The following is a 14,585-nucleotide window of genomic DNA, read 5'->3' on the forward strand; positions in this document are numbered from 1 at the left end:
CACAACACCTCGCGACAAAAAAACACTCGCTCCGATTTTACACATTACTCGATTAGGTTTTTTTAATTTGTCGTTTCTATGTTTATTTGTTTAATTTCAGGCTGTGGTTTTTGTTGTTATTTGTCTTCCAGTTGTTTCTTGAATTTCGTTTTCTTTATTTGTTTTGCAGACTTCTTTTTCTTCCAGTCTGTATCTTTTTGTAAGGCCAATTTCCCACTAGCCATAAAACCCTTCTTTTCCGAACGCCTTTCTGATTATCCCCCTTTTTCCCTAATTGCCCTATCCTACACATAACCTAGAAATCTAGGTTTACATCATTCTAGTTTTTGGTCTACGCAGACAGATCTCCCTGTATTTCCCTAAATCATTTATTTACCCTATTCCCTTGGCCCCAATTTTCCCCAAACTCCATTGTTTGGAGTTCTATGTAAACCTGTGTCTGCTTAATAGACCATGTAGAATGCGGATGTGGGTAGAAAGGCGTTCTTTGGGGAGCGAAAACTGATCTCTACCTCCTCGAGGTGCTCCCCGGGCAACTACTCCCGGGAGTAGGCTAACAGAGACAGTACACTTTTTAAACCATTAATTCGAAAATATGATTCCATTTTTATTTTATCTTTTTGCGTGGAGCCTGAATCACCTCATTACAGGTTGTTTCGAATTTAGAAAAAAGATTATGTATTCGATTCAAGACCTCAAGAAATTAAATTTGGAATCGTATTTGTTGATTTAGTGGAAGATTTTGAATCCGAATTCCAGAACTAATTGATCCAGTTTGGTGGTGAGAGCAAAATATAATTGAAAATATCTGTGCTTTTTTTTTTTTTGCTGTCTGCGTTCTCCGAAAATTATCTGATAATCGGATAACTGGAATCTATGAGAAGTTATAGTCACTTTTCTTAATTTTATTTTTATTCAACTCTTTTCGGAATACTGTAAGGTGTATTCATTTTTCAAGGAGGTTTAAATGATTTAATTATATGCGGTTACTTTAGCTCAATCATGCGCTGATGCCCAAACAATTATAGATTTAACCAGGAATTTAATAGAATCTATTGTAATTTCACCAAAATATAGATAATTGTATATTCGCGTGCTTTTGTTACGTGTTAGTGGGTGGTATACTAAATAAGTTTTACGAGCTTTATTGAGAAATATGTTGAGAGATTAATCATCTTGCTTCAATGCTGAGTAAAAATGAGAAATTGGATTTATGTAGACTCTATTTGAGAAATGAAGTAAACTGGGTTCTTTTGATCTTTTGATTAACTTTGACTTCTCTCAAAGGTGGGTTAAGAATGAAGCGTTAACAGTAATGATATGTTTACAAAAAAGAAGTCATGATTTTATAACTCCTGATAAGTCTGGATAACCTTGTCTGTGATTGAAGATAAAAGAATGAAACTAAGAGGTCTCTCTAAAACTGGGTCTTCAGGGAAAACGGCGGTTTCCTAAAGTCCGAATAGTTTCTGTTGGTTTCGATATCGTCGAGACGCTTGAAATACTGTCGAATACGATTACCGTCGGTTTGTTTGTAAATCAAACGCAAGCGCGTCGATCGTACGTTCCAAAAAACATAAAGGCTGCCAGTAACAAAATCGCTTATGCCGTACTACGATCTTCCGTTCCGTATTCCGCGTAAGTTCGTGTTCTTATAGACCCGGCTTAAGAAGGCATTTAGGGAAAAATAGTGTCAAGGTTTTATTTAAAAGAATTGGTACATGCTTTAGTCTGATAGTGATTATCAATTTTGGTTTTAATTAAAATGTGAAAAAAAACCCTCTTTTTTATGTTAGATTGGCCATGATTATTCAGTCTGTAGAAATTTCTATAGATTCAAACTGAAAGCCTCCACGAGCATACCATACATTTGCAAGACTAGTTGCTCCAGAAATTAGCAATACGTAATTCTTGTTTTTTCTTGAAGTGTACATAATTTAATAATGTGATTAGGTTTGGAATTCGAGGGTATATAATCTTTTTACTCTTATGGTTTCTGTATTGCTTGTATTTATTGTGAAAGTTCATGTTTTGTTCTACGTAAAGAAAGCTTTTTTAATGCCCAAATTGATAGGAATTGATACCTATAACAATTTAAGATCCCCTCAATCTGCAGTGGTTTAGCTGCGTCTAGGCAGTTTGTCAAAATCATCCCCAAAAAAGTTAAACAACATATGTTGAAAGTGTAATGATTAATTTTTATTGAAAAAAAAGTTTAGTTGAACAAAAAAATCCTACGTTCATATTAGTATTATAAAAGTGTGAATTAAATTCGAATTATTTACTGATGTTCTATTGATGTTTTACTGATGTAGTATTTTTTATTTTTATTTATTTATTTTTATCCAGCGCCTCCGATCTTAGGCTTTTTCGATCTTTTGTCAACTTACAGTCCCGTTAAGCTCAGCTTTCATCTGGAAGGATTATTTTTAAGGGTCCATCTATACTTCCAGCAACACGACCGTAAATATGAGGTGATACGCATCCATTCTAATTCTGATAGTAAACTAAACCAAGGAATCTACCAATACGCTGTTTGTGGAACTGTTCTTCAGGTATTCTTATACATTTAATGCTTTCAAAGTAATGAAACAAAAAACTAAAATTTTTTGAATATAATTTATACTTTTGTATCTGAAAAAGAAAAGTTCTATATTTTTATTGACTGAAGGTTTTCATTTGTATTAAAAATTTAACATCAAACGTGCAAATGAATACTCTATAATTTTCTAATCACATAAAACTATTTTTAGTCGAGCTAATAATTTTTTAATTCTTTTTCATAAAAGTAATTAAAAGAGATTAATAATTTATGTGTTTATTGTCTCACTGATAAATAATAAGTGTTATTATTGAAAATATATATTATTTTCATTAATAAAAAGTTTTAAGTTCTGAAAAAAATATTTAAATTAACATATTAATATAATACTTTAGTTTAATTGCCGTCACATTAAACAGTTATAGATGTTTTTCTTTGATTTTCTAAATTCAAGATAAATCTCAGTCAACATTATATTTTAATTACATTAAAAAATATTGATTTCCAGAATAAATTCCGCAAATACTAGAATACAGGCCACAAAACAGTTCATCAATGCAAGCCCAAGTGAAATAGACGTTCAATCGTTTATCCAGTGAAAATGTACCATTCATAGGAATCAATTAATAAAACAAGTATTTATTTGTTGTATGTAATATGCATAATTGTTGCACTATCAAGTAAAAAATGGTCGGCAAAGTCGTGAGAGTGTGCTTGTAGAAGAAATGAGTAAAAATGGTCAGCATAGTCATGAGAGTGTGCGTGTGAAAGATTGAAACTCAGTAAAAATGGTCGCGAGAGTCATGAGAGTGTGCATATGAAAGATTAAAATTCAGTAAAAATGGTCAGCAGAGTCATGAGAGTGTGCGTGTGAAAGATTAAAAATAAGTAAAAATGTTGCAAGAGTCATGAGAGTGTGCATGTAAAAGATTAATTATCCGTAAAAATGGTCGGCAGAGTCATGAGAGTGTGCAAGTGGATGAAATATGTATACATGGTCAGCAGAGTCATGAGAGTGTGCATGTGAAAGAAATGAGTAAAAATAGTCGGCAGAGTAGTCATGAGAGTGTGCAAGTAAAAGATTAAAAATAAGTAAAAATGGTCGGCAGAGTCATGAGAGTGTGCTTGTGAAAGAAATAAGTAAAAATGGTCGGCAGAGTCATGTGAGTGTGCAAGTAGAAGATTAAAAATAAGTCAAAATTGTCGGCAGAGTCATGAGAGTGTGCACGAACAGCAACGTTTGCCATCTAGTGGGAGTGGCATTTGCCGTTGTCATAGTGATATGGGAGTGGCATTGTACTGTGGTCGTTGTCATGGAGATACGACGCGCCGCCATCTTGCCTCCAGAGGGTATATAAGAAAGTTCGCTGCGCGGGCCGGGCCGGGTGGGGCGAATATTTGCCTTCCGACCGTCGAAGCGACAACATCTCCATAACCATTACACTACATTATGATTTTTTGGGAGCGAAGTGACAGATGTAAAACTAGACGAGATATATATGTTTGGAGCGACGAGCGATATACCCCCCTGCATCACTCAAGTCGTACTGAAGAGAATTTGTTTATGTTTACGTATATATAGAGGACTAGCAGTGCTACCTGGTGGCGAATTTTGGAACTAATTCTTTGTTTACCTGTCAAGTGACAGCTGCAATTTGTTTACATACAGACAGCAGTGCTATCTATTGACGAATCTTGAAACTAGATTTTTACTTATCTGTTAAGTGGCGCTCTCTAACGGATTTTATTGGAACTAATTTTCATTTTTACGTTTTTCTTCCTAATTTCTTTAATTTTTGTTGTTTTTCCTTGTTTTAAACATTTTGTAGCACTTTTTTTTTGCATTTTATTAAATAATATATGGATTTATGTATCCTATAATAGAATGTTAATGTATGTATAACAGGTATGCCAATAAAAAGACTTTTTTAAACTAATTAATGGTTTTTCTTTATTCTGCTCCTAAATAATACATTTTTACAGCAGTACAAAATTCGAGTAATTATTTAGATTGTGATATTAACAGCATGCACATTACATATTACAACTAAATAATACATTTTTTAGTTGTTTGTATATTCACATTGGATGTTTTCTCAACGTCAGTTTCATTTTATCTTGATTTGATGGACAGTTACGCAGGAAGTTCTCCCAGTACTGGCTGATTTCAATCTGTAAAACATCATTATTTAATGGAATAGTGTTTATAAGAGCCAATCTTGAATAGAAAAGCGTTCTATTCAATGATATACAATTTAAACTCAACGTTTCTAAAGATTTATTTTTATCCTACAGGAATTCAAAGAATAAATTTGAAAAATCGAAATAAAAAATAAGTTTAAATCTTTTAAACGAATCAGACTTTTAGAATAAACTGTTAGCATTATAGAATATTGTGATAGTAAATTATTTAAACCTCAATTGCTTTTAAGTTTCAATTTACATTTCTAGTTAAGTTACCAACAAAATAAACAACTTTTAATTTCATTTCCATGAGAAAAGTTTCAATTTTGTCCAAAATCATTTGGGCTTTAATAATAAAAGCTGCAGAGATGTTTATGACAAACTATTGATGAAGTATTATTTATAAATAAATGTGACTGACTATTTAACTAAAGCTTTTGATCAGTACATTAAAAGAAATGTTTAAAGAACCTAAATCTGTTGTTTCAATGGAAATAAAATACACATATTTCCAAAAAATACGCAAAACGATGATCATTAAGATTAATTTCATTGAAAAATTAGCGCCACATTTATAATCTTCTAGTATTATCATTCTAATTTCTAATTCTATTATCTTCTAACTTTTTCATGAAAATGAATTGAAATATGTTTAGCTCCATTAGTTAAAAATAGGGCGATTTGATTGGAAAAATATCCAGAATTCACATGCACGTTAGAAGTGGAGTTTAGATTTAATCAAATTAAACCCTACTTCCAACAAAAATTAAAATATCTTTTTCAGATTCAATGTGAAAAAATTACTTACCTGATAAATATTTTGTAATATAGTTAGATAAGAAATGATAGGTAGGAAAACCCGAAGAACAGTTCCACAGGCAGAATGGTAGGTAGATATCCTTGACTTCATTATATTCCGAAATAGGATGGATGAAAATCGAAATGCTGCTGCATGAAATGAATAGAGGTAATCATTTCAGATGAAAGATGAGTGTTACTGTGCTCAACATGGTCCAGCATTGGAAGACCCATGGATGAAAGCACTGGATAATGGAAAATTATATTACATCAATAATTATTATTTAATTCACACCTAGGATAAGATTATGAAAATCGGAGCATTTTTCTGTTAAACTAAATCACTTATCACGCAGTTCCAGACCGCGACAACCACTGAATATTCAGTTTTCTTGAAGATAATGTACTCTTTGTTAAGATGATTAACTTTTTTCAAGATTATAAAATGAATGCATATGCATTCATGCATAATGTAATTTGCATTACTACAAAAAGCTAGTAAGGAGAAGAAAAAGGAAAACTACGAATGGAAAAACCTTCACTAATCAAGTGTAATTTTCTTATCGCTGTACTTAGAAGAATAGTAATACCTATTTTTTTCAGCTGGGATTTACATAACCACCAAATTAACTTAAAATTCAAAAAATAAAATAAATCAAATATACAGCATTCATCAATATTTCAATCAAACTTTACAAAAATTAAAACATGACTGACTCAGATTAAAAGGGAAAGCAAATGAATTAGGCAAAGGGAAAGTAATTATCAGAAAAAAGGTTTTAGTTTATATTGTAATATTACAACGTATAAAATAAAAGATAAGATTACCTGAAGAACAGTCCTACTAAGGGAGAGTGGTAATTAGATTTCCTTAACTTCTTTATACTCCAGTACAGACTTGATAAGTGTCACCTAATATTTTCGGTGTGCTGCTGGATGTAAAGGATCCATAAAGGTAATTATTTCCAGATGAATACTGAACATTACTAAGCTGCAAACAGGCCAAATGTTGAAAAGCACTAGGAATAGATAGAACGCTCCTCCTGACAGCAGTTTTTAGGACTATGTTCATTTCAGCAGGCTATTGAAGAACAAAATACAATCAAACTTGTAGTTCTTACTTTATGGTATTTTAGTATACTAAAATAAATATTCATTAACGAAGTTTGATGCTTTGTGCAATAAGATAATACAAGATATTTTGAGATTCACAATTTATAAAACATGCAAACTATCTTTGCGACCAAAATAATGGAAATCCTAGAAAAAGTGTACATCTAGGTATAATCCCTACACCAATTTAAAAAAAAGTTAACTTCACTAAAATCCCTCTTTCATTTTGAAGAGTTTTTGATAAAGGAAAGTATTATTTTTGAATACTATTTTAAAACATGGTTACATTGAATATCTCTAAGCATTAACATTTTTTTATTACCTGAATGTATAATGTATAGCTGATTTTGTTCATCGTAGTGCACTGTTTGTTGTAACCCTTACAGGTTTTGGACTTTCGTACAATCCAGACGATGATTATTCGGTATAAATGCTTACATGTTGGTGGGTTAACTCTACTTTATGCTCCCAACTCACAGAGTCAGAGTGCAGGAGATTACATACGTATAACAAGATATCACACTGTGTGTGATATTTAAAAAATTAATACATTTTTTCGAAAAGTGAAATAAAATTAATTGATGAAACCAAGCATGCATTTAAGTCTTCTGTATTTCTGTTACATAGATAATGTTTTGAAATTTATTTTACTTGAGGGGGCACGTCTTTTGCAAGCAGAAAACAACGAATGATACCAAACTCAAATGTACTGGGGATAATTATAAAAATCAATATTATAAAACAATGATAAACATGTAATTAAATACACTTCATAAATAATGCATAAACAGTAAAATTCTGAAGAAACGTTTAACTTTAAAGAACAAGCAACGTGCTTTTATATAATCACGCGTTTTATTTAATTTTTTTTCTATTTGTTTCTGAAAATTTTCCAGCTGAATGTATGTTTCAAACAGAATGACTTTAAATAGTACGTCCGAGTTATATTTAATTTTGATCGTTCTTAATGTTTTTATGAATAGCTTTGTGTTTGTACATATCAATATTTTGTAAGATATCTATACTTCTTCCATATGTTACAGCATCATTTGTTGTTGATACTGTCCAGTTGGTTGATAAGGTGGTTTGCTTAAGTTAGAGTACCGTTTTATTGTATTTTTACCTGCGAATGTGTTCTTTGTATCTGTGTCAAATTTTTTCCCGCTTTGGGCAGTACATAGATATCACAGCCTGAACAGATGATTTTGTAAACACCGTTGTTGTCATGAGAGTTTCTGTTTTGGTAAGTGCAAGTGTAAGACATCTTAATTGGTTTGTAAAAACTTTAATTTTCGTTTATTTTGATTTAAAGTGAACAGTGTGCAATCTGTATGTTGATAATCATTATTGAAGGAAGAGTTATTTCCTTTCATGTATATTTTTTTTGTGTTCCATGCTGGGTAATAGAGAAATAAATTATTAAAAGCACTTTTATTAGTTGTTTATTGCACTCATTGTGTTCCAGAGTTCTATATTTAACATTTTTGGAATCCCTTGAGGGGAAAACAGGAAAATGAGGGCACACTTTTTAATATCAATAAAGAAAGATCTCAATGGAGAAGGCTGTTCACAAGGTCAGCAAATGAAATTGAAAATTTGTTATAACAAAACAGACGATGAACGTTTGCAATTGGAATTGAAGAAATTAAAGAATAAAGCTAATGAGTTTTTTACATTAGATAATAAGGTAAATAAAATTTTATTTGCTGAAAGTGAATTACTGATACTGAACAAATAACTGTGGAATAAGATACTGTAGAAATTTATGAGAATGGATTTGTAAGTTTAAAAAATATACTTGAAAAAGAATAGCAAAGAAAGAAGGATTCAGGTTAAAAATCAGAACAATTGACTGGAAGTCGTTTTAGCTCTACGAATAATAATAAAAAAAAAGAAGCGTTTTTTACCGAAATTGGAGTTGAATAAATTAAGTGCAGATGTAAAAGAGTGGATTGGTTTTTGGGCGCAATACAAGCTACTCACGAAGAACGATGAATTCTCAAGAAGAATTCGATGGAAAAAGATAAGAAACAAGCCATTATTTACTTCTCCATCATGTAATTAAAAAAAACGGTGCAACCCAAGTCCGACCTGTTCATCCCATCTAAAGGGTTACCTATCTTCTAGAGAAGGGTTTACATTTTATTAGATTCGATCTATTTTGTTGCGTATATAAAATTGGTATAATTTCTGACATAAAACGTGCTTTATTTACAGATTTCATTGCAAATAAAATAAGTGTTAATACTGAGGAATCTACTTATCACCGATGTTGTGAGTATAATGGATGAGGGAATGCTTAACTTGAGAGGTTGGGCACGATCTTAAAAAGAAGTGCAGGTGTTTCAAATGTTTTATCAATCATTTGGAGAAACAAGAAGCGACACCCTTTCTATTAACTCATTTATTTCAGAACATAACATAAATATGTAAACAAAAAAACAATTTTATATTATACAAACTATTTGATCCTATAATTTTTACTCGCCTAGTTACACTAATTTCTAAATTGCTGTTACAGGAGCTATGGAAAATAAAATTAAGTTGGGATGATTACCAACTGGAGTAGCTAATAGAATTAAAAGCTGGTTGAGGATTGCATCATATTTCAGATATTCAAATACCTTGATGGCTTAGAAAACACAAATCTGTTGAGGACAGTATTCGTATATTCACAGATGCAAGTAAATCTGGTTATGCAGCTGTAGTTTATTTAAGAAGCGTTTCTAATAACATTGAAGTTAATATAAATTTGGTACAAGAGACGCTCTCTTAATGCACCCCAGAGATCAAAAGATTCCTGAGGAGAAAAAGATGTCTAAAAGGAGTTGAACCATCAAAGTTCCTCAACATTTTTTAAATTCATTGTGGGCCATATGTAGATTCATTTTGACTTAGTCCAGTTTTACTTTACTTATTAATTTCATGTTTCATTGTTAAATTCGAGATCAGTTTTCAAGTATTTTGTGTTCGTATTAATGTTTACAATTCTCCAAACGTTAAGGTGGGAAGATGTTAGAAATCTTAATGCGCTTGTATAAACTCCAACTTTTATTTAAAGTGAAAGGTAATATGTTGATAACCATAACTGAAGAGTTGTTACCTTAAAGTTCTATTTGTGTACCACAAATGTGTGAATAGAGAAATAAATTATTAAAAACTTTTTTATTAGTTGTTTATTGCACTCAGAGGGTCCAGAGATTTATACTTTAAAGGAAGTATCCTGTTTCTTAGTTTTTTGTCGATCCTAAACGCGGTTTTGAGGCCTACCTTTTTAAAGAATACGTTGGATGGTTTATTAGTTTTGGCAATGTTAGTTTGTACTTAGTTTAATTTTAACGATGTTGGTATTGTGACCGATATTTGTTAATATTATTCGAATGGTGTCCAGTTCTCGCTTATAGTCGGTAGGTGCAAGAGGTATTTTTTTCAATCAGTTTGCCAGGTATTAGAGGGCGGCTAGTTTATATTAAGCAGGAATAGTGTTAATGAACATGGACTTTCTTTGGATTGAACATTGCGTATTCTAATTTGCTGTCTTTTGGAGTAAGTGGGATGGCCAAGAGGAATTTTGCTATTCTTGATTTTTCATTTGTTACAGATCATTAACATTTTAATGTTAATAACACACCTCCCTCTCTCAGCCAGCAAGTGTAGGCTGAGAGGGAAACATAGTTATAGTCGAATTCGCTACACCAAACTGATGAACCTTTAATAATGGAGGTTCAATGTAATGTAATGTTGACGTAAGACATATGTTACATATGTTTATGTAATTGATATTTAAAATGAATTTTATTTCGAAGAATATGATTTCAATGACAACCCGGTTAATTTTTCTAAAAAAAAAAAGAATTATACTTGAAATTGCCTTGAATACACTTAATTTAGAACTAAACCATATTTTTCTAGGTGTTATTAATTTGTTCTAAGTATTGATGGCAAATTTCGCGCATTCAACTTTCTCTTTAAAATGCTGTTCCAAAGGTAGTTTATATGACAGCGTGACACCCAAATATTTATCGTTAGTATAGTTAAATAGTATATAGTCAAGTAGCACGGTTAATAAAGTTTAATTAAGGACATCAATTGCTTCTTTTTTACAATGCCACTTCTCTCTTCTGGCTTACCTTTTCCTGCTCCTGAAGACTATAATTTTCAATTTTTTTAAAAAATTAACGACGACTGTGTTCCACTCATCGTAGATAGGGAATTTATCATTTTTTGAAGAGAATACCTGTTCGATGGCAATAACACTAATTGTGCACATCCCAAACCTTTAATCGTAGTACCCTGAATTGTAATTGCAACCTCAAGGAGATCATAAATATCATTAAAAGGCCCCTGCTCAATAAGATATAGGCTCAATTTCTCTGAAAAACTCCTCGTCAGGACACCTTATTTTGGATTTATTTTGTTGCCATTATTATTACTAATATCCGTTATTTGATAAGGTTCGTAAGAAACGAATAACTCCCTTGTGTTGTAAAATTATCTTTAAAAGGTTAATGTTTATAAAATAATTTCTCTTTGAGTAATACAGCGTTTTATTATAACTTACAATATTTTCTCACATAAATAAAAAAAGTTAAGGCAGCTGGCTTTCATGTTCAAATTGTCTAGGATACTTACATCTCTCTCACTTACACACTACAAAGAGAGAAGAGGAGGATGTTTAAGGAGAATAGGGAGATTTCAAGTTGAGGTAGCTGCCTTTCAAACTCATATTCATTCAATGTTTCTATTGGACACAGTTGTAAGGTTTGACATCTTCTATAATTGTGCAAAATTACGCAGGATCTGAACAATAAAATACAAGATATTGCAATTCGAAATTTGGGTGTTTTGTTTGTTCCTTAATTTTTAATATCCTGTATTTCCGTCACTATTGTACATTCAAGGTTTCTATTCGACACAGTTTTAGCGCTTGAAGACTTCTTTAACTGACAAAAAATTTGTTAGCAAGAATAGAAACCGAGATATTTGCAAAAGAAAATGTTAAGAAATATTTTAAACACGTGCTATTTTTATAATCAAAGGTTAATTTGCTTTGTTTCATATAGTGTACAATAGAAAATTTTGAAAGACCAAGACTAACAGATAAGAGAAGTTTATTTGTAAGACACCTAGTTGTATTGGTTAATACCTAATTCCGATATAAGGATTATCTGTTTGTGGGTTCAAAGGGTTGTTAAGGCTTATTCACATGCTTATCTTTTTCAACAGTGCAGTTATGTGTGAAATTATAATTTGGAGTAAATTCAAAGCTATATGAATTTTTGTTTAAGTACTTAAAATACTTGTTTAAAATATTTCCTGACATTTTTTCAAGTATTTCAGAGAGATCAGAAGTAAATGTTTAAGTTGCAATTGTAATCTTTGACTTCCTTATTTTAAGACAATCTACTTTAAAAATTGACTACTGGTCCATCTAAAAGAGTTTTCAATGAATTAACGTAAACAACTTGATAAACTAACACTGTTGAGAGCTCGTTGCATATCAACTGAAGCTTTAGCTACTTAGAAACATTAAAGAGAAACATTGAGATATGTCCAAAGAAACGTAAAAAAAGAGAAAAACCTATTTGGTGAAGGATACTTCCATTACAATCCATTTTGATCGCTAAGTTCAAATCGGGTCACCTGACTGAATCAAATCGTAATATTAAGTTTCGTTTTGCTCCGTTTTTTTCATTTTTGGGATAATTTGTTATCATGGCCAATTTTTCTGGTTTACCCTATTTCCGCATGATCTAAATACTTTCCTTATAAAATAAGTAAGAAGAAGAAGTTCCTTGTTAGAGAAAATAAAAGAGTAATTTAAACTGAATATATTTAATAGATATAAAATTCCCTGTCAGTCTATAACACCCTTGACCTTGTAATGGTCAAGTCTACAGAAAAGAGCTTCTCAAAATACAAGTTTATGGCTTGAGCAACCAGACCCTAATCAAAACTCTACTACTTAGAGTCGGAAAGGGCAAACAAACAACAAAAAATTTAATTGGGGATCGCGAAATGTAATAACAGATTGGACAAGGGAACTTAAGTACAAACGTTAGTTTTCATTGATGAAATCTTTCAAGTAAAACTCTTGCTTGATGATTACTTTCATTGCATTTAGCACACACAATTAAATTGGTATCAAGGATAGACAAAAGTGGTTTTATAGATGTTATAACAATTTTTGGGGATGATTTTGACAATCTGCCAAGAAGCAGCTAAACCACTATTGATGGAGGGGTTCTTAAATAGTTATGGTACTAATTTCTCAGTGCATAACGAACCCATTGGACTGTTTCCAGAACCAAGGGCTGAAAATGCTAAAATTTAAGGTTATTTTGGTACTGGCTCTGTTAGCCTGCTCATAAGAGCAGTTTACCGGGGGGCACCACGAGGAGGTAGAGCTCAGATTTCTGCCCCCCAAAAAATAAACCATTCTTGCCTAGATTTTGGCATGAATGGCGGAATAAGGGATAAGTCGCGTTTGGGAATTTATAGAAAGGGAGGACAACAAACAACTGAAAAGACAAAACAACAAAAACAATGGAATGAAAAAACAACAAAAGAATAAAACAACACCTGAAAAGTTTAAAATACATACATAATATATAAATATACATAATATAAATATAAAAAGATATTTGAGATAATAAAGATGCTTAATAACATGCAGAATGGACTGACCGACTCTGCTCTACTTGGACTTGAAGTTCCGAAGAAGGATATTAATAGTGGTCATATTAACGATCAATATAATTATAATTCCAGTTACTTTAATAAAATGACTAGTGTCATTTTGTCATGCACTAATAATATCATGCACTAATATCATGCACTAATAATATCATGCACTAAAGTTGACGATGTTAATGTAGCTGGTTGATTGGTACCTGAAAACCCTAACTGAAAAGCAAACTATAAACTTTAATTTTGATATCACTTTAATGTCTAACTAATATGATGTCCACCTGAAAACCCTAACTGAAAAGCAAATTCTAAACTTTAATTTTGATATTACTTCTAACTAATATGTACGTTGTCCTCTTCCTCCTTCTTGAAGTTCCTAACATGCCCTAATAATTGGAATTATAATTATTTATTATTTAAATCAGTAGTTGGACGTAAAGTTAGCCGGAAATAATATACAATACTTAACTATATTTAGATCGGAGACGAGATTTCGGAGAATATTAATTTTGAAGCGCAGCCTGACCAAAATTTAGAATATTAAGATGATGAAAAAGGAGATTTTAGTGTGCCGCTCGCTCTAGGCGAGTGACACACTAATCGCGCCCGACGCGTCATCAATATGCCACTATGAATTCCCCAGTCTACCTTATACTGCTGTAGGTTGGGATATGTAACAATATCTTGCAGTTACATATCCATCGATGTAGCCTGCGACGTCCAGGTTGATAGGTGGAGTGGAGTGGAGGTCTGGTCAGTTGAAAGTCTTCTTCTGCACCGCATCAAAAGGATAAGTAGGTGGGGTGGAGTGGAGGTCTGGTCAGTTGACAGTCTTCTTCTGCACTGCATTAGAAGGATAGCGCTTCTTCTTGATCTCCACATAAGAGTGGAGATAAACGCAAAAGTTTTTATCGCATGAAATGGCGGCATTTGGAAAACTTACCAATAGGAAAAGAAATATTAAAAACATTTCCGAACAATCACTCCCGGAACTTTAACACTTCCGACCTGAAAACAAAAAAAGTTAACTAAATGCTCCCCAATGGGGGGGGGGGAAGTGGTTTGTGTTGTGTCTGTATGTGTGAAGTTCTACTGTTTTGGAGTGTGCATGGTCTACTGAGCTGGGGTATCCGTGGGGTCGCTACTCCCCAGGTGACTGCATGCACCAGTCACCCCTTGCGGCACTCTTAGATTATATTACCGAAATTATGACAAATAATTGCCGGATTAAAAAGTTTTTGGGTATAAAGCAAATAGT

General features: G+C 32.1%; 1 long non-coding RNA gene across 1 annotated transcript; it reads left to right on the forward strand.

Annotated features, from left to right (window-relative positions):
* Positions 1 to 501: 501 nt before the first annotated feature.
* Positions 502 to 3,193, forward strand: LOC141458092 (uncharacterized). The gene is made up of 2 exons (XR_012460737.1): positions 502 to 2,555; positions 3,051 to 3,193. It is a non-coding gene; the product is annotated as an uncharacterized lncRNA (long non-coding RNA).
* Positions 3,194 to 14,585: the final 11,392 nt, after the last annotated feature.

Source organism: Rhodnius prolixus, unplaced genomic scaffold, assembly GCF_049639745.1.
Source record: "Rhodnius prolixus isolate KJV_2025 unplaced genomic scaffold, Rpr scaffold_5, whole genome shotgun sequence".
NCBI classification, from domain to species: Eukaryota; Metazoa; Arthropoda; class Insecta; order Hemiptera; family Reduviidae; genus Rhodnius; species Rhodnius prolixus.